General features: G+C 47.4%; 1 gene segment (V, D, J or C); it reads right to left on the bottom strand.

Annotated features, from left to right (window-relative positions):
- Nucleotides 1–4,430: 4,430 nt before the first annotated feature.
- LOC310918818 (T cell receptor delta constant-like) lies at nucleotides 4,431–24,238 on the bottom strand. The segment is given in 6 exons: nucleotides 24,181–24,238; nucleotides 23,733–23,880; nucleotides 21,303–21,481; nucleotides 5,590–5,865; nucleotides 4,888–4,959; nucleotides 4,431–4,546 (listed from the first exon to the last, which is right to left on the bottom strand).
- Nucleotides 24,239–24,469: the final 231 nt, after the last annotated feature.

Below are 24,469 nucleotides of genomic sequence, written 5' to 3'. Positions count from 1 at the left end.
ACTAAGGGATGAATATTATGTGTATGTGAAGAGAAGTTTTACTGATTATCAAGTTGTTCATGGGCATAGTGTCTTAAAAGGCCAAGTGCATTTTCTGGTTATTACAAAGGTGTTTATTAAATAAATGCATGAGTCTCAAAGGCAAGAGTTCTAAGCATGCAGTCTTACTAAAAGTTCCAATACTTCAAGTTCCAGTGGGGCATAGAAGCAGGTTAACAGAGAGTTCCAACCTTGGGGGCAATAACATATTAACAGGGAATTCAAGCGATGATGAGAAGGCAGATTGATAGGGGTTCCAGTCACAAGGAAAAGGCAGATTCCTGACCCAGAGTCCCGTTTCGAGCAGAGTTCTCTGTAGCAAAGGCTTCTGCTGTAACAGTGGCAGCAGCAGCAGCAGCTGCACCCCTCAAGCGGCAATACCTGACAAAGTCCTGGCCACGGCTCCCTGTCACAGCCCCATCCTCTCTTCTAGATGGCAGGAGGATGGATGGATCATCAAGGAATCAGTGAATCAATGCCACTGCCCCTGATATGGGGATTTTTATCCATAAACCACAACTGCACATTCATATCCTTATCTATAGGTTATCCAATTGACTAAGAACACAATTCTAAACATTCTTGCTACACCAATCTAAACCAAATTTTCATCGTGTCTAAACGAAAAACTACAAAGAATAGTATCAAAACTTACACAAAAGCTTTGCATGTAGCAAAACTATTAACATAAAAAGCTCTATCATAAAGGGTATCGATTAAAAAAACAGGTTCTATCCCATTCATGTCAAAATTGTGCCTGGTCTGTCTAGTAATGTGAGCGATGCTTTTGTTTTGTCTAAAGCTAAGTTATGAGGCCTTAGGGCTCTGGGCTCTGTGCTAACTGGAATATTTTTAAGGCACTTAAGTCTGTTCACATAGAACTAAATTCTATATTCCTACTTCATATTTATGTGGCTTAATACATTTAAATTTCTCTAAAGGCTTTAATTCAATCTCTACATCTTTCTCTCTCCCTGGGGAATCCAGGGAGGGATGTCTCGGGTTTATATCGGTTGTTTCCTTTCCCGAGATTCCAAGGCTGGTGGTTCGTGTGGGCACGAAGGGAGTGATTTTCCCTCTTGACCTCTGAAGGATTTAGGGTCTGCTCTCTGACTCTGTGTCTCTGTGTTCTGTGCTGAGCTGGGTGCTCGGTGTTCGGCACAAGAATGATGAGGAGTGTCAAGGTCTTGGTTTTCTTGGTTTCTCGCGTTGTTTATTAGTTCTTATCTTACAATTCTCTGTGTCCAGCCAAGATGTTCACAGCAGCTCGGACATGAGGTGACTCTCCCCCTGTGATGGGAGGTCGCTACCTCTTATACAGATAACTACGTACCCATTATTTACAATTCTGTGCCAATGTCTCACCTATACTGACAGGGTCATGTCTATTTTGATCCAATCCACTGAAATTACTTTGTGCCCACGTCACTACAGAAGATGGATGCCAAGGGAGAAGAAGAAGAACCCAAGGCACTGCCCTAAAATCATCATCTTGTCCCTTTGCATCTACAATCTAAAAAGCCAAAACTACAAAATCTTCTGCACAGTGATAACTACACTACTCTCAGTAACACCTTTGTGACTTGCAATTCTTCTCTCTGTTGGATGTTTTTCTCATGGACCAAAATCAAAGATTGTGTCTTCCTGGGCTCTGTGCCAGGCAAATGCCCCTGCACAGACCCCAGACCCTCTTTCTTGGGTCCCAGGCCTCTCTACCGAGGTCTGTGACTTTCCAGGGTGCCCAGAAGGATGCCCTGGACTCCAACAGGATGCACTCTGAAAATAGATTTACAGTTATATTATTGTGACATGTTCTCCCATCATCCTCTTTCCCTCCTCTTTTATTGTTGTCACGGGATGGCCTTGGGAGTTGGGGTGATTGGGAGGGCGGGGCAGGGTTGTTACTATGGCAACACCTGACCTCCAATCAAGGTGAAAGAAAGCAGTCTCCACCAATGGGCGGTGAAGGAGAGTTGATTGGCAGAGGATGGGCGGGGCCAAGGTGCCCCAATGAAGCCCCCCATGGGTAGAAAAGGCGGAGCAGCCATTTTGTGGCCGAGCACTTGGCGGTTTAGTTCCGAGCTGCCTGGGCTATCATTTTTCCTTATTCAGGCTTTGGTTCTGATTTGTTAAGGTTTAATAAACTCTTGAAATTTTAAAAATGAGTGTGGTTTCTCACATCTACAAAATTCTCCTCAGCTGATTTCAGCTGAGAGAGCTGCAGATTCTGTCCTCTCCCATGGAATTAACCACACTAACACAATCTTACTCTTGGACTGCACAAAAGCTCCCAGTTGTGGGGTTTCTTCTGGAAACAATTCAATTCTCCTGTATTCTTACACTGCATATTCTGCATTGCCAATGCAAAGTGAAAAGCCACAGCTCAGTGGGGGCAATCTGGGACCCCACCATGAAATGAGGGCTTTAGGTCAGTGAAACACTCACTGTCAGAGGTGTCAGCAAAAGCAGCTTTAATACAAATTTGCCCAAGTGTGGCACAGTCCAACAGCAATGCTCACTCTGCAGCTTTACTCCATGGATGAGTCAGGGACAGGAACATTGAATTAGAATTAATTTGGAAAGATTGATGCAGAGACCGGGGGCAGGAAAGGGGTAGAGCTGTAAAGGGAAGTCCCTCCCATTGAGTCATCAGGTACAGAAAGGACCCCCCTGCTTTGTAAACTCTTTCTCAGAGGAGGTGGGGATGGATCCAATCCTCGTCCCAGACTTCATCAAGACGTTATGACTAAGGGATTATAACAGCACTTCATCACTGACCTTTCCATCCTGTCCATCTGATTCCAGTTGTTTTGTCTAAGGGAGTATTCTCAAAATATGAATCTGCCTGAGAGACTGGGAAAAGGTCTGCCTGAGAGCTTGAGAAAATGGTTCTGGGTGTCATTGGAAAATCAGGTTGAAAATACTGATAAATTCTTCTCTCTGATTAATGTTATGGTGGTAGAATGCATTGAATGAGCATTTTACTGGACTTGCATTTGCCATGTAAATTCCACACAGCTTCTGCAAGGGCTCAGGGTCTTCTCTGGGGGTCTGCAGGGCCTGAGGGTCTGACCTGACCCAGCTGAATGCAGCACACCTTGCTGTGTCCTCTGCAGAGGCTCTCTTGAAGCCAGCAGGAACTCAGCCAGGGGAAGAAAAGCCTTCTTTCCCCTCAGGATGTGGTTAACTTGTTTTCTCAAAAGCAGGGCAGGGTTAATCCTGCCTGGTGTAAGTGAGTCAGAAATGGTGACCACAGCATCCTGCCTGTAGCTTGTGAGAGGGCCATGAGCTGGGGAAGGTGTGTGCTGGGCTCTCTTAGGTAAGAACCAAGTTGCCATGGGAACTATCACTCCATCAAACCGCTTGATATTATTTTTTGGTGGCCCCTTCCTCCTTTAACTGAGTGCACACCAACATCAGAGTTTCCTCTCTGCTGATATGAGCATTTATCTGCCTCATGCCTCCAGCAAGGACTCTCCTCACTGAGGCTTCTGAATGTGCCAGAGAGACACTTCCCTGCACTGAGTCTGGAAAAGACAAATTCAGCCAGCAGGAAATCTCTGTTATCAAAGCTCTGTTTCTAATCCATGTTGGCTTTAGGGGAGTTGGATTTCAGCAATCTCCATCCCAGCCTGAGAAGAAAAGGCACAGAAAACCCACAACATTTTGGCCAAGTACAACTTTATTTTCATCACTACTAGAGGAACCCAAAATGTACATGAGCTATATTTGGCAGAAAAAATAAAGGCTTAATAAAGAAATTATCGTTGTCTGGTTGAATTGAATCACTTTGGATCCTACACAGATCTTCTCATCTGCAATACACATTATTTGTTCTGAAGCTATCTAAACCCAAGTGTTATAAGGCAACTACTGGGCTTGAATTCCCTCAGCAGTAATACTCCAGTTCCACAGGCAGTAACACACCATGCCTGAGAAAGGTGCTTTTCAAAGGCCATGTATCTGGAGGGAGCATTGCAGTTTTCAAAGCTATTGAAGCAGGTTGGGCACTTGTGTGCAAATGCCAGAAGAGTGGGGAGATCTGCTTAGCAGGAGGAAAAGGAAAAATCCACTCTCCTCAGTCCTCAGAGAAGAGGAAACAGCAAAAGCACTTCAAACTGTTCAGTGTAAATCAGCTGGCCAGGCAGGAGTGAGCAGTATTCAATGTCTTCAGGGAAAGGTGCTGCCTTGTGTCCTGGGTGGTCTCTGTCAGCAGCTCTGCCCCTGCTTGTTCAAGGCCCTTGTGCTGCTGATTCACCTTCTTTCCTGCTCTGCTTTAGGTTTCTCTTCCCTTTCATTCCCCATGTCTGGAAGAGCAAAGAGAGGTTTAAACTACATTTAATGAAATTGATCCCAACAACCACTGTTTGATACCTGTGTGCTCCCTTACCTCAGAAAAAAAACAACTTGATACTCATGAGGGTATTGACAGCGATGCTCTTTGCCAGCAGGACTCTCAAACCCAACACAGCCATGGACAGCATGTTCACTCTCTGCCCTTCAGCATCTGCTCAGTGACCAGAAAAGAGGGCAGAGATCATGGTCTGAGTTTTGATGTTGTGATCTTGGAAGAAAGTGGGAAAATCCACAGGTGAGAGTTGAAGGGAAAGGAAGAGCAGCAAAGGAACAGACGATAGAGAACACGGCAACAACAGGGGAGCCCAGGGTCTGTCTGCATTGCTTTTTGCTTCCTGGGGCTTGTGTGTAACTGCAGGAGCAGCCTTGGAACAGCAGCCTGTGTCTGCTGAATGTGTTGTGTTCTCATTCCTCTCCCCTGGAGAAAATCCATTTCCATGTCTTTATCCCCCAAAGAGCAATGTAACTTCACAGCCTGTTTGGGTAACTCACCTTGTGCTGAGGGGTCTGTGCTGTTGCAAACCCTGGCACTGGCCCCTGTTACTGGTTCTTCAGCCTCCTCTTCTGTGAAATGATAAATAAAAGGCAATTTACAGTATGTCCATGTTTTATGCGAGATTAAAGAAATGATCATGTGACATTTCCTGGAACTTCAGGAAAGTTGGGGCTCAGGTGGTATCAGTCATTAATTCCAACATTAATTTAAGAAGAAAATTTCTCCATGCTGATGCAGGAAAAAGAAGCATTCTTGCATTCGTTTGGTTTTACCATTTGAATGACCATCAGGGCTACAAAAAATTCCACCCACAACATATAAAACTTTTTTTAGTTAAAAACCCTCATAAAGCACCCAATCTTTAACTTTTTTTAGGTTTTACAAAGTTTGTCCCAGCTTGTGCTGCATCTGCTTTGCTGCTACAGGGTAAGATATTTAGTCATAAGGAAATTCACATTAGGAACAAATAGATTGTGCCTTTGATCTTCTTTGCAAAATAAGGTCTCTCCAAGTAATTAAACAGTTGAACCCATTTCTTTCAGATGCTTTGAAACATCTTTCAGCTCTCCCTGCTGAAATACCAAATGTCTTTGTCATTTCTGCTGGCTGCCCAGGGCAGTGGTGTCCAGAAGGAGAACACAAAGCCCCACAGGCCACTGTCTCCAGAAAGAAGTGACAGCTGTGCCACCAAACTGTACCTGGCTCTGTTGTTATCGTGCTGTTGTCGAATTTGGCCGTGCAGGTCACCTCTGTGCCTTTTGTCACCTTGATCACTTTGATTGCATTGTACAACCCCTCTGATGTCAGAATGGATGTGCTCTGTTTATATACAACCTCCTCAGAGGGCATCTCCAAGCTGATGTTCTTTGTCAGGAAGTTCCTTGCCAAACAAGCTGCTTTCCCAGAGCTGCCACCTTCTTCCAATTTCTTTGATTTCATCACAATGACTTGAGGCACAGAAGTGTTTGGCATGTCTGTAAAGAAAAGCAAGGTTTGGACAGGACTGATTTTACTGCAGGCTTGCCCAAGTTCTGAGTGACCAAAAGTTCACATATACTCCATCTTTGACTAATTTGTAACATTGACATTTACTGTCTTTTATGTAGTTATTCTTTGCCAATAGAGGTCCAAGTAAGGAAAGAAGATTGCTTAAACTCACACCCAGCTGTCTTACATGAAAACTGTTGATGTCAAAAGAATTTAGAAGCCAACAAATCATTGAGGTACTTTGAATGTTTTTTTAATGAAAATACCTTAGCCTCTTGCTCAAATCATATATGGAAAAACAAGGGTGATCTCAAAAACCAATGTCAGGACGTAACTCAGGTTAGCAATTTGATTTCGAGTAAAAACATGGAACTGATTGGAACCCTCCAGCAGCCTTCCTTGCCAGGAAGGGCTCAGCTTATGAAAGGCTGTCAGACACATCCACAAAGATTTATGTGTCTGATTTTACAGGAGCATCCTGAGGGGTCTCCTGGGTAAAGAAAGGTCCATTAGGCTTTTCATTTGGCGTGGTGTCTGCCTTGCAGTCAGCTCAAGAGATCCCTCAGGTCTAACATTTTGTCCATCCCAGGCTACGGCTGGAAGTTTGATCAAGGGGCTCTGATTTTACAGCCTTTCCCCATCAGCCCTATGCCACTGCTGAGGAACTGAGGTGAAAGCCACATGGTGCTCTGCCAGAACTCCGTGGCTGGGCTCTCCTGATGCAACAGGCAGAACCACACACTTGTCCACACCCACAGCAACCAGAGAGCCAAGAGAAATCCAACATTGCCTTCCCAGGTGTTGTAGCATGGTTGGCCAGAGCCTGTCAGTCCTGTGCATTCTGTGTTCTCTGAGAAGACCTTGAAAGGCTTTTCATGTGGTCTCCTCTCCAGGCTTTCCTAACAGCCAGAATACAAACAAGCTGCTTCTCTGCAATAACTGCCTGGGCAAGATCATCAGCAAGAAATAATGTACCCAGTGCACTTGTAGTTCAGAGAGCCGAGGATTTGTTTTATCTGACCCCAGAAGCCTCCCCCAAGTCCCAGTAGCTTGCATGACCTGACCATACAGCCATGAATTCCTACCACTACTTGCTTCTGGAAGGGATTTGTGTTTTCTGTTCTGACCATTTATTTGGGCGGAAAGTTGCACTTTTCCTCCGCTTTAGTGTTCTAAAGTTAACAGAGGATTCATATACTCTAAAAAGTAATGAGCTGTAGCATTTTCAATGAATGCTTGATCTGGAATTATCCAGCCTGAACCGAAAGGAAAACCCTTCTGCCCTTCAATGAGCCTCAACAGAATATGCCTGGAGTGTCCCACAGTGACACTAATGGTTGTTATTTTATGTCATTTTGATTTTGGGAATTTGCAAAAGTTTGGATAATGAAGTATTTGTGCTCTAAAGACCTTAAAATGCAAATCAGTAGCTCCCGAAATAATTCAAAACCGGAAGGGGGAGGTTGCTCACATCCTGGAAATTTTGGCTTCAACTTACTAAATATTTCAGCTGATTCAAAAGGGATGTTGATACTTAAGGCTCAATGTCTTTATACTGTCAAACAGAATCCCAGAGTCTCTGTTCAGCTCTCAATATATTTTGTCTTTAAACAAAGAAAATCATGGATGAACATGGAAAGAACAAATCTTTCTTCAGAATGATATCTCAGCATTGCTTTGTCCCTTTGGAATTGGAAGTGCACTGAGATTGTTCCTAAATACACATTTATTCCCATGTAACATATTCTACAGATATGGACAGATATTGGGCAGCACCCAAGGCAGGCCCACATCTTTCTGGAAGGAGAGCAGGAGGTTTTAGCCATGTAACAACATGAGAAGTTCTTGCAGCACTTTAAAGACATGCAGACCTCTGAAAGAGCAGCAACAATTCAGGAAGGATGCACCTGAATCTTTAAGATAATGCTGATAAACATCACGAACCCTCTGCCACCCCAACATTCACATTCCTTTAGAAAACCCTGGGGTGACATGCACCTTTATCATCCATCATGGAATTCCAAATAAAGATAGGAATAACTGATGTTTCTCATAATCCCTACTCACCAGAGAGGTCTTTTCAGAACCCACACAATCTGGGAAACAATTGTCTTTCATTCCAGGAGTTCTTGGCTATGAGGCTCTTGTGAGAGTTTAAGCCCAGGGCTATTTAACCTCCTTCCTCCTCTGTCCCCAGGGCAGTGCAATTACTTCCCTGGGGACACGGTCAGTGTGGTGCCAGTGTCAAACCAGAACTCCTGAAACCAGGCAGTTCCAGATCTGTCTCCAAACTCCTCACCACTGTGAGCTTTTCACTGAGCTCTGCATTCCTGCCCCAAGTCAGGCAGTGGAAATCCACTGGAGAATTGGACACTGGACAGGAAATTGGAGCCAGAGTGCTGCCCAAAGTGGGAATCTGTTATCACATGCTAAATAGCGCCCTGCTGGTGTTTGGGGATCATGGAATAATGGTGCTCTGCAGAGTCAGCCCAGTTGTTCCTGGGAAACCTTGCTGAGCAGATCCAAGTGGAGGATTTGGCTTGAAAGCCTGGCTGGACAGTGAGTGCACTCAAGGCATGATTGAAGTCTTTCAGTGAACCCAAGCCTTTAAATTCCTTCTTTCACCCCAACCTTAAATTTAAGTGAAGTTTTAGAATGAAAAAAATGTCACTTACTTGGTATAACTGTGAGAGTCGTCCCTGGTCCAAATATAACCTTAGCTGTATACACACTGCTGAGACTTATTCTAATAACTCACTCTTTCCTGGTGGTGTTCAAAAGTGTTGTAAAAACAGGAGATGAAAAGCCATTAATCCTAATTATCCATGGGTGCAAGTCCATGAGAGGATCCAGAGGTAAATTTACTTCCAAAACTGGAAAGCAAAAAAGGTTAATTGAATAGATTTCAAATAGCTTGATGGAGTATCGAAATTTCATCTTCTGCCTTTCTTCTACCTTTTAGAATCCCCATGAGCTCTTTTATCTTTCCAGGGTAAAAGGCAATATAGACAGAAGGTTCCTATTTCTCACTTTAATCATTACAGTAACCCCTCTCCTTTCTTTCCCAAAATATCTCACCTTTTTTCCATCTTTTTGTTTTTTGTATAGGTCCCTAGGCTCTTTATATCATCGTGGTGGTACTCCAGCCCAAGGCACAGTGATATATTTCATAACAAAAACTGTCTCTGATTCACTACCCAGAATTCTGGATTATACAGGTAGTCACATGATTTCTTAAGTGGTTTAAGACCCAACGTACCACATGAAGAAACACTGTATGGCATTCAAGGAAGGAACTGAAATAGTATCAGAAAGTTTGAGCTGTAAATAAGATCTTGGGGGTACATGACAGCTCTGAGAAGTCTGAGGAAGTTAAGCTGGATAAAAAGCAGGGAAATAATCAATACTTCTTGTGTTGGTTCAAAGCATTTCTTCCAATGCACTCTACTCCCCCTACTTCTGTTCCTTGTGCGTTCTCATGATACTGTGATGGGAGTAAAGAAACGTAGCAGGTTGTCTAAGGGGATGTTGGGAGGAATTGATTAAAAGCAGAAGACTCAGGAGGATGGTAAATTTCTCAAGTGACATTCTGGCTGGGAATTACCCTCGATAGTCCAGGGCGAAATGCCTCCAGGGATCCTCTAGCATGGACCCAGTTTAGATGTCAGTGTCTCTCTTTGCTCCTGCCTGGCTGCTGCTCATGTGTGCCCCCTGGGGTAGCAAAGTCATGGAAGAAAATGTACTCTTTGTGAGTTTGTGGCTGCTCCATCTGCTGCCTGTGCTGCTTCACACAGGTGGTGGTGGCTGTCCTAGTTTTAAAGACAGATGTCTGCCAAGAAAGACAGGAACTTCCCTTGGAATTGAGAATAAGACCCCCTTTGCTCCAGGTTGTAATTTTTAAATTATGGGGCTTTCAGGCAAAGCTATGGGAAAAGGAGTAACAGTTCTTTACTACTATGTGTATTTATAACAAGGCAAATAAACCAACAACACTGGCAGGAACAACAAACAGCCCCAGACCCGCAGTCACAGCTTTCTCCTGGCCACGGGCACTTTCCCCTTTGGTGCAGTTCTGGTCACAGCCAGCAGGGGCGCTGGTGGCTCCCGGCCGGGCAGGCCGGGTGCACTGATTCCCCCGAGCCTGCAGGGGGCGCTGTGGGGCGAGCTCAGTCTCGTCTCTGCCTGTGGGTAATGGCAGGTGGGCAGGCAGGAGAGATGGAGAAGGGCCTTCCTTTACAAACCCCCAGGGCAACTGGTCCCAGGGTCCCTCTCTGGATCACAAAATGGGCTCTGGCAGGAACCTTGAAACAGCAGGCTGTAACAGTGCACTTGAGCACACCAGGGTGGTAAACAAAGCGTAGGAGAAACTCCAAAGCTGTGGCAGGAGCTGCAGGCTTCTGGGCAGCGACAGGATATCGAGTTATAGTCATGCAAAAATCCCTGGCGCATTGGCAGACAACAGTGAGTCTGGGCAGGGGATTGCTCCTTTGGGCAGCTCACCAGTGATGGCTGATCCCAGGGTCAGGCTGACATGCAGAAGGAGTGGCCCAGTGCCCTCCCGGCTCCTGACACAGCACAGAGTGGCTCTGGGCTCCCAAGTGACAAAGGAGTAGAGAAACTTGCTGGCTAGTCCCAGTCACCCTTCGGAAGGAAAAGAAAGAAAGAAAAACAGGCAAAACCCACAGGGCAACAGTAATTCCAGTCAGATGCCTTTGCTGTGTGGCTCCTGAGTTGAGACTCCTGAGTTGAGGCTCCTGAGTTGAGCACCCCCACCACAAAAAAGCAGCAGCCTCTTGCCCTCAACCCTCACAGGCTCCCCACTGCCCCTCGCTCATCATGCTTCTCCCAGTCCCAGTGGATGCTGTGACCATTCTAGACACAAAAAAACCCTAAAACGATAAATGGATAGGGAATTTAAGCCATCTCCAAGACAGAAATATGGATGGATAACATGAGAGGAATGGGAAGAAAAAGGCAAGGCCTTCTTGGGACAAATGAGACATTCTTGGGCTCTGGTCCTCATGGGGTGCTTGAAGTGTCTCAAGTGTCTGGTCGCAGGACAGCACAGCTGAGCACACACACTCAGGAGTTTTCTGCAGTGTGCTAATGCAAACTTGCTGACACAGGTGGCTGGAGAGCTGGAGCTCCTACTTGCCAGTGAGGAAGAATTGGTGATGGATGTGAGGTGGTGGAGGCAGCCTTGGCTGCAGTGACCATGCACTGTTTGAGCTCAGGATCCAGGGAGAAGAGAGCAATTCAAAAACAGGACTGGAGCCCTGTGCTTCAGGAGAGCAGAATCTGGGCTCTTCAGGGTTCTTCTTTGAGAAATCCCTTGGGTTATGGTCCTGGACAGAGGAGGGGTCTAGGAGAGCTGCTCATTTTCAGAGATGAGCTCCTTGACCCTCAAGAATGGTTCCTATTGACAAAGCAGTGAATGAAGCATTGTGTTAGTTGTCAAAAATGATGAACAAAGGGCTCTTGAATATACTCATAAAGGGAAAATACAAAGCAACCAGAGATTAATCAGTCCCTCTTCTGATGTCTAGTGGACAGAGCCTTAATAGGAAGTGCCATTTCTGGTCTCCAGGTCTTGTTCTTCGAGCATCTGCTTCTGGCTATTGTTGGGTCTGAAATTGAAAGCATCTTTATTCTTACCCCAAATCCTCCTCTGTGCTCTGAGACAAAAACAAACAAACAAACAAACACCATGATGAACTTAAATGGAAAATATCTAAGCAAAGAAGGTGCGTGCCCACTTGTTCAACTGGAGCTTGTGATCAAATGTCTAAAATGAGTAGTTTGCAAGGGCCAAGATCTCAGGTTGAATGATGAAAAAACTGGTCTTCGGAAAATAGGAGGGGTTTTTGTCTACTTGAGTAATTCTGGGAATCAAATTGGTGGATATGCACAGAGTTGTCTGAGGAAAAACAGACGAATGAGGTAGGGCCACCATGTTTCCTCCCTTCAAGAGAAGGGAGGGAGACAGTTTGTGTGTGGTGGTTCAGTTGTTTCCAATCACTGTGGTACGTAGTTCACACTGTGCTAGATGGTTCTACAAAAACATTTGTGGGTTTTTCCAGTGCCATGTAATGTCTCCTCTTCCATGTCTTTGTAATGCTGACTTTTGTTTTCTTGTCCCTCTACTCTGCTCTCCTTCTAAACATCTAATACTGTTCCAGAGGATTCTCAACTTAAAAAAAAAAATATCATCCTTGGTTTTTTTGGCAGAGTGGACTGTTAGTGTTAATCTCACTAAAATACTGCTCTGACACTTTGGAAAGAAATATTCCTGTTAGAAGTTTCTCACAAAGAGGATCTGATTACTGGGGGTCTTTTAACATACAACAAGAGAGTTAGGGTGAAATAGTTTAAGGTTTTCTGGGGAGCATAACTCAGGGTTATTAATTTTCGAATTATTTTCATTCTGTATTTTCTAAATCTTTCTATTCTTTCAAGCATTTCTCTCCTCAAAGCCTATTTGCATGCCAAAGATAAAATCAGTCCATGTTTAAGAATTATTCAGAAATCATTTTGGTTCTGCTGATGGTGCTTTAATTGACTCTGTTTGCCTTTGTTATATTTGACTGAAGTTGGCTTTTAATTTCATTTTTATCTTACCCTAATCATATTGATTAATGGTAGCCTGGAATTGTGGAGCATTTTCCTAATTCTCAGAGGCACACAAAAAGCAAATAGCATGATTTCATCCTGTTTGCACTCTTGTTGTTCCCAAGGACAGAGGTGTGTTTTTCATTTCTAGCCACTGGTTTCACAGCAGTGCTGCTGTTTCCCATTGGTAACATGGGCATGTCCATCTGCTGTTCCCTTGAGTGTGTCAAATTGGTTTTGTCTCCTTATTCCTTGAGTCCTGTAGGAAAGCTGTGGAATGTGCTGATGTGACACTTCCAGTCTGTTCCACCCTTGACATTGTCACCAAAACTACAGGAAAAACAGAAACCCTCTGTCACAGTCGGTGTCCTCCCGTATCCTCCCAACCTGCCTCAGCTGGCCCTGGCACCGGTGACAAGTAAGGTACGGCTTGTTATGCAGGCAAACCTTGCTGATAAAAACAGGGCAAGGAGACCTTCTTCTCTTTTTAATTAATGCCTTTATTAATCAGCATAGGGAGGGGGGCCCAACGGGTTGCACACATGCTGCCGCTGCTCCCTGAGGTGACTCAGAGGAGGAAAGGTGCAGCTCTTCCTGCTGGGGCACAGTGCGGGCCGAGCCAGGACTTCCGTCCTCGCTGGATAAACCCGAAGTCCCAGTTGGCTCAAAAGTCTAGGGGTGTCACTCTGGGCCAGTCTCAGGTAGGTCACGGCAAGATGAGCAAAGCTGGGGGATGATGGCCCTCTCTCCTGACTGTAACATGTCCTTTCTGGTTCTTAATTTCAAACTTTGGCTTGTTGTCTGTTGGGGTTTTTCTGTCTGGATGGTGTTCAGTCGGCAGCTGATTTGCATAAACCTCCAGTCACCATCTTGGGGAGCAGCAGGGCTCGACAGTCACCCAACGGAAACAGAACAAGGGGTTAACAGAGAATACGGAACTGTTAACATAGAACACAGAACTGACAACTTGGAACTCAATAACATGAAATACTGAACAACAATATAGAATATTAAACACCCACAACTTTCAACTATTTCTTTGGTAAAGCTTATTCATATCACTATGAGCTCTTGGTTAAGCGTTGGCAAAGCGTGATTATGGTGAAGAAGAAAGGAGGACTCTGTTGAGGAGTCTGCCACGGAAGTTTATTGGTGCCCCAAAAGGAGCGATCTCAACCTCAGGGAGTCGCCTCAGCAGAGCACAGACTGCCCTGTGACAACAGATTTATACAGGAGAGGAGAAAGGGGAAGGGTTAGGGAAGGAACGAATAAGGTAAATCTGGGTGTGATCTCAAGCATGAAGGAACCAATCCTTGAGGGGAAGAAGGGAACTCTTGGATCCTGGCTAATCACATGACAGTCTCCCTGGAACTTTCTAGATGCAGGGAGAGGCCTTAATGAGATTGACAGGACCTGGGGTTATGTAACAAAAGATTGACAAATAACTGTAACTTGTGGTAAACCATATAGGGATGAACTTAAGGGGTACCTAGAACAAACCATTAACAACATACATTTAAGAAATGAAACTAAACACACACCACTCCAAAAACATTTGAAGTGTTAGATAAAGTGAGTGGACCCTTAAAAATAAATGGGAAGCTGGACAGGAGCAAACACAGATCAAATCACTATGATTAATGCTACATTCTCTGTTTATTTAGTCTAAAATGGCAGGTTATATACTCTTTTAGATAGTTTACAAATACAGATACATTTTCATTGGCACAAAGCACAGAAAGAATGTAAATAGATAATGTTTCACTTGTTCCGTAAGGTGGCTTAAGGGTTCACATTAATAACTATACCTATTAACACCTGGAAAACCCACTATCTCCCACTAACACCTTAATACCTAATTTTAAGTGCGTCACCACTTCACCAGCTAATTTCTTACTATGCCACAGGCTTCACAGTTGGCCTTGGCGTGGGGCCCAGGATGGGTAGTTCAAACCTAATTCCAAAATATCTACAGTTAGAGAATGAAAACATTACTTTATTCTGCCCAGAATGTCATTCTGGCCACGATGTGCAACAAATCATTTCATCCACACATAGCCTGTGTGTGCAGAGAGATTCATTCCATGAGACATGAATTTTACCAGATTTTTTCAGATATTTATGCACTCAAAACCAATGGAAATTCTTTGGTACAGTGTCCATTGATCCCAAATGCAGTTCTTAGTATTTGGTTTCCTATTGGTTATGAATTTATCTTGGCCTCTGATGCTAATTATGTCCTCATTCCTCTCTCTCCTTTCCCAGAGTAGGTGTCTCTGACCATGCCAGGGGTGATGTTTGGAGTTCATGGTTCCTTCATGGTCATTGATGGCCTTTGATGGTCGTTACCTTTTGTGAATCTTCTGTGCTGCTCCCAGTCTGTTGAGATGTTAAGTTCATCAGGCCTCGCCTGGTGGAACAATGTCCTGAAAAGAAACTTCAATTCTCTTATGCCTGGGCAAAGGCAAACAAACCTGACTAAAGTTATTTAAAAAAAAAAAAATTAACCTTGGTATGTTTTCCAACAGCAGGACAAATAAAAAAAGGTGCAAACACCTCTTGATAAACAATTTCTTCCACATAAATTTCTTGCATCTCTGTCTTGGGTTTTGTAACCAAAAAGAAATGTTTATTCTATTCCATCTGTTGAAACCCGTTTGAGGAGGTGGTTTTTCTTTATGTGTTGTAACTCCAGGAGGGAGGGGGTGACTGCCTTTCTGATAACAAGCCAGCTGTTAAAAACGGGTGGGGCATTGTTTCTTATCTCTGTTCACCCTCCTATTACCTCCATGGGGATATCTTCTGTTAATGGGCCATTAAAGCTCACCAACGACATGACATCTTACGGCATCCTATTGTGAGATGCTCTGCCCAGGGGACGAGAAGCCAAACCATTTCCACCTAGATAAAAAGGACCCACAAGTGCCACCAGACAACCAGTGTTCCCACCGGACCCGCAAAGGGAGACCAGACCCATCTCTCGATTGTTTTCCCTACAGAACCATCTCTTCCAACAAAACTTCCAACAAGACCACATCTGCTACTCCAGGAGGGCTTACTTTTGGACTGTTTCGAACACCCTGACTGACAGGCTATCAGATTGTATTCTGACTCTGTCAGTGGTCTTTTTTACTATTGCATTTATTTTATTTTACCTCTTTTTTTCCCTCTTCCTGTTAAATTGTATTTCTAACTTGGAGTGTCTCACTGGTTTTGCTTTCAAACCACTACAATCTTCTTTTTGTGTCAAACTTACCCTTTGGCCCTTTTGATTCAGGCTCTGTTAAAAAGTCACCATCTTTCTCTGAAGCCCTCTTTGTTTAAGTGAGGCATCTTCAATATTCACCCCTTCTGCGATCCTATGAAAGATTCTCAAGCACATTCACATCTCTGCAGCTGACATGGGCCATCATATGACTCCTCAATGTAGAGAAATTTTGAGAAGTGTAGAATCACAGAATAGATTGAGTTGAAAGTGAAATTGAAAGGTCATTTAGTGTAATCCTTCTGCAACAATCAGGGATGGTTTCAACTTTAACAGGTGTTGGAGATTAGGATTTTTTCCTTTTTCTTTTCTTCCTCTCAGGGAATTTTTTCCCTTTTGTTGCTTAAGAGATGATAATGACAATACTTTTAGATACAAAAGATCTGACTGGGAACGGGAGGATGGAGAAGGGTGCTGTTGGCTAACCTCTTAACTGGAGAGCTTTCTCTTGAGATATGCAGAGCGGAGCTCATCTCCTCCCTGGCTCTGGCTGTATGGATTGGAGGAGAGAGAGTCATAGTCTTGGTGCCAGGCTGCTGCTCTGGGGAAAATTCACAACCACCATGGACTTCTGGCCTCTACTGCTCCTCCTGCCATGGCTGAGCCTTTGCTCGTAAGAGTGGTCATTGGACTGGTTCCTCTTCTACAACTGATATCACTGGGAAGGACGCTTGTTAAAAACAGGCCAGGAGACCAGCTCCCTTTGAAAAGCCTTTATTAAAAACAGCCTGGGTGAGAGCTCGAGGGGCACATGCACAACACTGCTGCTACCTGGACGGCGCAGAGGAGGAGGAGATCAGCTCTGTCACATGGCGGATCTGGGCCTTCTGTCCTTGCAGGAGTCCCTAGGAAGATGCTTGCTGAGTCGTAGTCTAGGGGTGTCTGTCTGGTCAAGTTCTGTTCAAGTTATGGTGATGAAGTAAGACCCAGCTCTGATTGGTGTGGAGTTCCTTATGGTTCTCCTGACCCAGAGCACTTATTCCCAATCTCTGGTTTTATTCTGGCTCATTGTCATCGGGTCCTGACTGGTACCGGACTCTAAACTTGCATATGGTCTTGAGCATACATCCTTTATGGGAGCAGCAGAAGTGATATCCGATGGAAAAGAGGAAGTAGGTACAGTAAAAACTGTAATTAAACTTTACTGAGGAACATTAACAATTAATAAATACCAATTAACAGAAGAAACTATTAACTTCAAAAATATTTACCATAAACAGGTGTCTTGGGACTTTATTCTCCACAATGCTCACCATCAGTTTGAGTGACACAGGGGAAACCTGGAACCCGGACATTGTACCCCCTCTGGAGGGTGCATCTCCCAGCTGTTCACGAGAGCCCAGCTGCCATTGCCCAGCCCTGCTGTTTTCTGTCACTGCTTCAGGGATTGTTGCTACACTTTAACCTGATACCTGATATCCGTGATGTCTGCCCAACATCCCGCTGCTTCTGGTGCAGCTATGGAGTTTTTGACACTGTCTGCCCCCCCGGGGTGTGTTCACCTGTGCCATTTCAGCCGCTGCTCCAAGGTCCCTGCTACAGCACATTTTGCCATCCAGAGAGGCACCCTGGGACCAGTTGCCCTGGGGTTTGTAAAGGAAGGCCCTTCTCCATCTCTCCTGCCTGCCCACCTGCCATTACTCCCATGCAGAGATGAGACTGAGCTCACCCCACAGCGCCCCCTGCAGGCTCGGGGGAATCAGTGCACCCGCCCTGCCCGGCTGGGAGCCACCAGCGCCCCTGCTGGCTGTGACCAGAATGGCACCAAAGGGGAAAGTGCCCGGGGCCGGGAGAAGGCTGTGACTGCGGGTCTGGGGCTGTTTGTTGTTGCTGCCAGTGTTGCTGCTATTTGTTTGAGCTCTTATGCATACTAGTAAAGAACTGTTTTTCTTTGACAGAAAGCCCCATAATGTCAAAGTTAGAATGATTTGGAGGGAAGGGGGTCATATTTTCCATTCCAAGGGAAGTTCCTACATTCCTTGTCAGACACCTGCCCTTCAAGATAAATAGGTTGCTCAAGCCACACTAAATCTGATCTTAAATGCTTTCAGGTTTGGAGCACACACAATTTTAGGGAGCAATTGATTTCATCACTATAATTAAAAAAAATAAATTCTTCCCTCTATTTTGTCTGAATCTGTCATCTTTTTGTGTAAAACTGTTACCCCTCGTCCCATCATAGCAGCCTGTATTAAGAAGCCTTTCTCCATAATTTTTAAGCATTCATTGTTTAAAAGAAGCATTTTTCAATTTTACTCTTTCTGTGATCCTGTGCAAGACTCAGCCACAGGTGCATTCACATCCCTGCAGGAGATATTTGCTTCAGGCAGAGAAGAAAGCTTCCTTTGCAATGGCTGTAAGTTCTTTCCCATGGGAGGATGCTTAGAGGCAAATTATCAAGAGAAGTTCCTTTTTTATAATTTAGCTAAACACATGCCCTTGGAAAGAAGGGGAAGAACAAACATTCTCATTTGATTGATCTAGTGGCTGCTTCCTGCAGCTTGACAAATCTATTCCTGGCCACAGGTTGTTAATGTAGGCTGCAATCCAGGGCAGAGTAGATGAGAGGAAATTCAATTCAGAAATGATGACTAGAAGCTCTTTCTTTCTTTTTCCCTTGCAGAAACTAAAGGTCAACTCTGGAGAACTACAAGGAGTTTGTGTGACAAATTTCCCTGCCAGAAATTTCTTGTCTGTACTAAATGAAACCAGATCTCCCAGGCTCCCCTTATATGTCAGCTGTTCCCTTCCTTCTCTTCATGGCCCTTCACTGCATTTGTTTCCCTCTGTCCAGGTCCTTCCCAGGCCTGGGAGCCCAGCAGGGGACACAGCAGTCCCCAGTGTCAGCAGTGCTGAGCTGAAGAGGATTCCTCCCCGGTGAGCAAGGAGTCAGGTCAACATGTCAGGAGGCTGCATGGACAAAGGAGGCTGGGGAAACGTGGTCCCACTGCTGAATGGGATGGGGAGCAAGTGACACAGGACATGGGACAGGGCTGAGGTCCTGAATGCTTTATTCACCTCAGGCTTAAGCAGCCAGACCAGCCTTCAGGAATTCCATTTCCCAGAGACCAAGGAAAGAAGACGGAGCACACAATATCTACTCCTGAAAAAAACATGGAACTGAGCTGTTTTCTAGTCCATAACAAAGGACTATGTTAAGAATTTTCCCAGGGAAGTCACTCCTGCAAGCACAGTGTAACAAAGAGCACAAACATCAACCTTCTTCTCATCCACCAAGACCGTTTGTCTCACTGTAGGACACTGTAAACATGGCTAAGCAAGATTCCCACTGCCCAAAGCCATGCTGAGTGTCACTGAGGAGGGAGGGCCAGGAGACAACCCTGATGTGCACAGTGAAGACCATGTAAGACCAGGTGCTGCCAAGTGATAGTGGAGTAGATATTGACCCTACAGCCCATAGAGTTCCCCACACAGAAGCAACTGGGTATGTCCTGAGCAGCTCTGAGACTTCATGCAGAGCTCATGGTGGAGCTGGCTCCTGACAGGAACTGTGGCCTCATGAAAGAAGTAGCCCATGTCATGGCAGCTTTTCTGTGACAACCTGCAGGTACCCACATTGAAGCAGTCTGTTCCTGAAGGACTGCACTATGAACTACAGACACACACTGCAGGAGTTTGTGAAGAACTGCAGTCAATGCAAAAAACCAAAGTAGAAAAATTCCTGGAGAAGTGTCTCCTCTGGAGTGGACTCAGCACCCTGGAGAAGGAGAAGGGCAGGAGAAGGGAGAAGTGGCTGAGAAAATGTGGTATTAACTGATAGTTGCATTCACCATACCTGTGCAATGATTGGGTACATGAGAAGTTTTCTGATGTGTCTTTTTCTTCTCATTCTCTTATTCTGATTTGATCCACAAAAAATGAAATTAGTTTCTCCAACTCCATGTATTTGCCCATGTTGGATCTCCTACAACATGTCCCTGTACTTATCTCAACCCACAAGCTTCAATTTCATCATTTTCCCCCTGTCCAATTGAGGAGTAGGGGCAGTGAGACAGTAGCTTGCTGAGCACCTGCAGGACAACCAAAGTCACCTCACCCTCCCTTCTAAACTCCTTCCAACTGATCAAGTGCTCTGTAGCAGCCACCCAGAGCAATGTCATCTCTGCTGATCTGGCTTTCCTAAACAGCCTGTGTGGCTCCATCCACCACAGCACTCTGGAAGCTACAGCAACACATCTCCATCATCCCATGGCTCTGCAGACAAGGCACAGAGGAGAAATGAGGCTGTGCTGGACAGGAGCCCAGGCAATGTGCACTAAACCTGAACTTCCCCAAACAGCCTCTGCACTTCCCAGAACAGATCCTCCTGTACCATAAATGGGACCAGCCCTTTCTACCAACCCCTCCCTCCACTGCCTTTTATTGCCACCAAGCCAGAGGGATGTTTCCTGCACCTGCCATTGCCTGAGAAGAGCCCCAGGGAGCACCTGCTAGAAAAAAATGCTGAGAGATCTGTCTTCCCATCTGTTGGTTTTTGGTTCACTCTGCTGCAGAGCTGCTCCAGGGTGATTGTTGCTCCACAGTAATACATTGCTGCATCCCCTTGCTTTGCTGCCAGGATCTGCAGTGTGTATCTGTTCTTGGATTCATCAAGTGATCCCTTAAAGCGATCTTGGAAACCTTCTCTATAGGTGTAACGGCCCCTCCAAATCCATTCCAGAGCACCCCATGGGCCCTGACGGTACCAGTACATTAAGTATCTGCTCATATCACCTCCCCTCATGCTGCATTCAAAGGTGATTTCATTTCCCTCTTGCACGGTCACTTCTCTGGGGTGCTGCTCCAAGGTCACCTGCCCAGTGACTGCTGCAGAGAGCAAGAACAAGCCATGATCACTCCAAGATTCACCAAAGGTCAGGACAATGCTGGTGGTGCTTTGAAATGGCACTGGACCAGTGTGAAGAGAAAATCCTCCTCTCGGAACCCAGCTGACATAGATGGACAGGTGGTAGCAGCTATCAAGGCTCACAAGGAAGGAGATCACACATTTCCCTCCCTCCTTTTCCCTGTCAGACAGGAAGCTTTGCCTGATTTTTCCCCAAAGAAGCAGGAAGGATTTGCACCATGGAGGGACAAATCCCTTTGTCCTTGCCAAGACACAATGGTGAGGAAGCCATTCTCCTGTCCCTGAAACTGCTCTAGATGAGGCCAGGAATGCCAAAGGCTGTCCCACGCAATGGGGCTTGGTGCCTGTGCTGCCATCCTCCAGCTAGTGTGTGCCACAGGGGCCGCAGTGGCCCAGGAGCAGAGTGTCCAGTGGCAGGGCAAAGCGCTGGGCCCCAAGATGGGAGTGCAGCAGGGAGGTGGGCTGCGTGTGCCCAGGCTGCAGAGGAGGCAGCTTGGATGGAGGTGCCGAGCTCAGAGGCAGGAGAGGAGCAGGGCTGCTCTCCCCGTGCTCCACAGGCATGGCTGGGCAGCTGGAGGCGGGGAACAGGAGCGGCTGCAAGCGCTCAGCACAGCTGCCCAGAGCCCTGCAGAGCACAGGGCCACGCTCAGCTCCTGGGGCCAGCAGCCCTTGCCTTCACTTACCTACAATGGGCAAGAAGCCCACGCACAGGGCACTCCACATGGCCAGGCCCGCTCTCTCTGGCCTCTCTCCACCTTCTCTCTGCCTGCACAACAGCTCTGCCCACACCTGCCCTGCCTGTGCCTCTGGCACTGCACTCAGGCCCAGTCCCTCCTGGTCCCTCCCTCTGTCTGTGACAGCACTGAGGGGGAGAGGTGGGGCAGGAGGAGCATAACTTAAAGCTCTTGGGGCTGTCTCTCCTGTGTGGTGCAAGAACAGACTGCTTGTTTGGCAAGAAATGCAGTGGTGGGCAAAAGGTGATGTGTCTCCAGGCCTTTCTCTCAGGAAATCTCGCAGGCTGCTGCTGGGACTTTGGAGCTGAGTGGGGACGCTGTCAGCTGGTTCTTCCCCTGGCCTGCTGGCCCCAGCTCTGCTGAGCTGCTGTTCCCATATGGGATGCCCCAGGATCTCAGTGCAGCTTGGCCAGGGCACCCCTAAGCCAAAGTGCTCCTCACCCTGCTCCCTGCACTCTGGCCCAGCACCCTACTCACTCCTCAGTGATGACACATCTCCAGCTGCCTCTTCCTGTCACAGCCCTCCCACAGCCCTGCCCATCAGCAAAGGGAACCCAGGAGTCTGCAGGGACCAGGCTGCTCAGCAGAGCCAGGATACTCCCTGCCCTGTGTCCTCCTTCTCAGCAGGAACCCAGGGCTCTCCCTGTGACCATAGGAGGGGACAGCTCTGAGCCCTGACAGTGTCGTTGTCCTGACTGCCACCACCCTTCTGGGGAGCATTGCCTCACTCCACACTATTCAGCCACAGACTGTCTGCATCCTTACCCTCCTCCCTCTTTCCCTGAGTACTTGGACATGGCGCCTTCTGATGGGGATCATTAGGACAGGGGTTGATGAAGAGGGATGAGAAGGAGATGAAGAGGGTAGAGAAACCCACTGAGAATGGGGGCTTGAGGCTGAGAAAAGAAGCAGTTGGGTGCATGGCCAGACAGGATTTGTCTACTCTAGAATAAAGGAGGCCAAGGGCCTCATTCTCCTCTCAGCCTCTTTAGGAGGGGAAGAGGAGAGAGATGTTCTCCCTGGTACACAGTGATAGGTTGTGTGACAGTGGTCAGGAGTTGCACCAGAGGAGGTCTAGGCTGGATATTAGCAAGCATTTCTTTACTGAGGGAATAGTGAAACATTGACACAGATATCCTAGGGAGGTGGTCAGTGCCCTAGGCCTGTCAGGGTTTAAGAGATGTTTGGACAATGTCATTTGAAAGAAGCTGCAACTTTTGTGCAGCATTGAAAGTGGTTCAGCATTTGGACTAGACAATCATTGCAGCTCTCTTTAAATGGAAAAAGTCCTCTCTTCTCTCTCCCCTGCCCTCCACTCCTCTCCCCCAAGAGCACCCAGGACCAATGGGACCTCGATTCTCTGACCCCCAGGCACAGCCCACTCACTGACTCTCCCCCTGCATGGGCTGGAGCCCCCATGAACATGCAGGAGGGGAGGAAGCTGATGTACTTCAGGCACACCCCAAGGTATCTCACTGTGCTCCCTCCAGGTGCAGTTACAGAGTGCACTGTCCCCCAGCTCCAGCCCACTGATGGTCAGTGTCCCAAAGCTCTCGTCAGCCTGGCAGGAAAACCTCCTGTGGGCAAAAGGGGCTGTGTGGCTGTAGGAGCCGCCACGGGCCTGGCACTGCAGCAGGTACTGCAGGGGTTCACCAGGATGCTGCTGATACCAGCCCACATAAATACAGCACGCTTTGGAGCTGTAAGTGCAACAGAGGGTGCCAGTGTTCCCTGCTGGCCACAACACTGCAGAGCTTGTTGCCTGGATCTCATCACCTCCAAATCCACCTGGAAGAAAATGAGGCCCAGTGCTTTGCTCTCAGTGGTGGAAGGAGATGGCCCCCAAAAGGGTCAAAGGAAGCTGGCAAAGTTTTTCTCAATGCTGAGGAACTTCAAGGGCCCCAGTTAAGAAGGAAATCAAGGGAATGCACAGAGTGGCTGAAGCCAGGAAGAGTGACCAAGGTGGTGGGTGAGAGAAGCCCTTGGAACCACCTCTACAGAATAAACCACTGTATTTGGGATTTCAGGTAGGCCACATGATATTGTGATGAAAGGAGCTCTGAAAGATAGGGGAGAACCAGCTGTATTGCACAGTGATGGCCCCGGATTCCTTGGGAACAGCCCTGAGCTACCCCCGAATTGTCCATCTCCAAATGTCACGGAGCCTGCTCCAGGCCCCAGCACGTTTGTGTTAAAGCACAGCTCGATTTCCTGTTCCTATGTGAAATGGCACAGAAGAACCAGGCAGAGTCCTGAGGGCCCAGGGCCCACAGGGACAACGATGACTCGGACCGGGAATTGTCTCTGGACACCAAGAGTCGACCCTCCACTGCTGGTGCACTTTTATTGACAGAGAGAGTGCTGATAAAGGACACCCACTCCAGGCTGCCTCCGGGAGCCTGACGGTACCACCAAATATCATAATGATCAAAGGTGAATCCGGATCCATGGCAGGAGAGGGTGACGGAGTCCCCGGGCGCTCGCAGCCCTCCGCCGGCCTCCTGCAGCCTCAGCTGTGCCCAGAGCCCTGCGCAGGGAGAGCGCAGCCATCGGGCACGGAACGAGCACGGACCGAGGCCTTGTCCCGGTGTCCCGGTGCCCCCGGCCCGGCACAGCCACAGCCGCCAGCCCCGGCCCGCAGCCCCTGGCCCTGTGTCTGCCCCGGCCCGCAGCCCCTTTGTGTTCCCGACCTCGCCTCTGCTCCTGTCCTTTCCCCACCTCTGTTCCCTTGTCCCGCTCCCTGTTCGTGCTCCTGCTCCTGCCTGTCCCTCTCGCTGTGGCTCCTTCCCCCGGGCCGGGCTCGCTGCCCTCCCCGCCCGGCTCTCACCTGCGGGCCACAAGGCCAAGGCCAAGGCCAGCAGCCCCGGCCGCAGCCCGGCCGCCATCGTGCCCGGCCCCGGCTCCGCGGCAGCCGCACAGGAGCCGAGCGGAGCCGCGCTCGGGCCGCTCCCGCCCGGCCCCGCCTCGCCGGGGCAGCGCCGGCGCCTCTGCCCGCCCCGACACACCCGCCCCGGGCCCCGGCGCCGCCGCCCCGCCGGGCAGGAGCAGCGCCGGCCACGCCCGGGCCGCGCACACGGAGCAGCGGCGCTCGCTCGGACAGCGCCTTCTGCCACCGG

The sequence above is a fragment of the Zosterops lateralis genome, assembly GCF_965231275.1.
Source record: "Zosterops lateralis genome assembly, chromosome: 24".
Lineage (NCBI taxonomy): Eukaryota > Metazoa > Chordata > Aves > Passeriformes > Zosteropidae > Zosterops > Zosterops lateralis.
The sequence above is the reverse complement of the archived record's forward strand: the minus strand, read 5'-3'. Positions and strand labels throughout refer to the sequence as shown.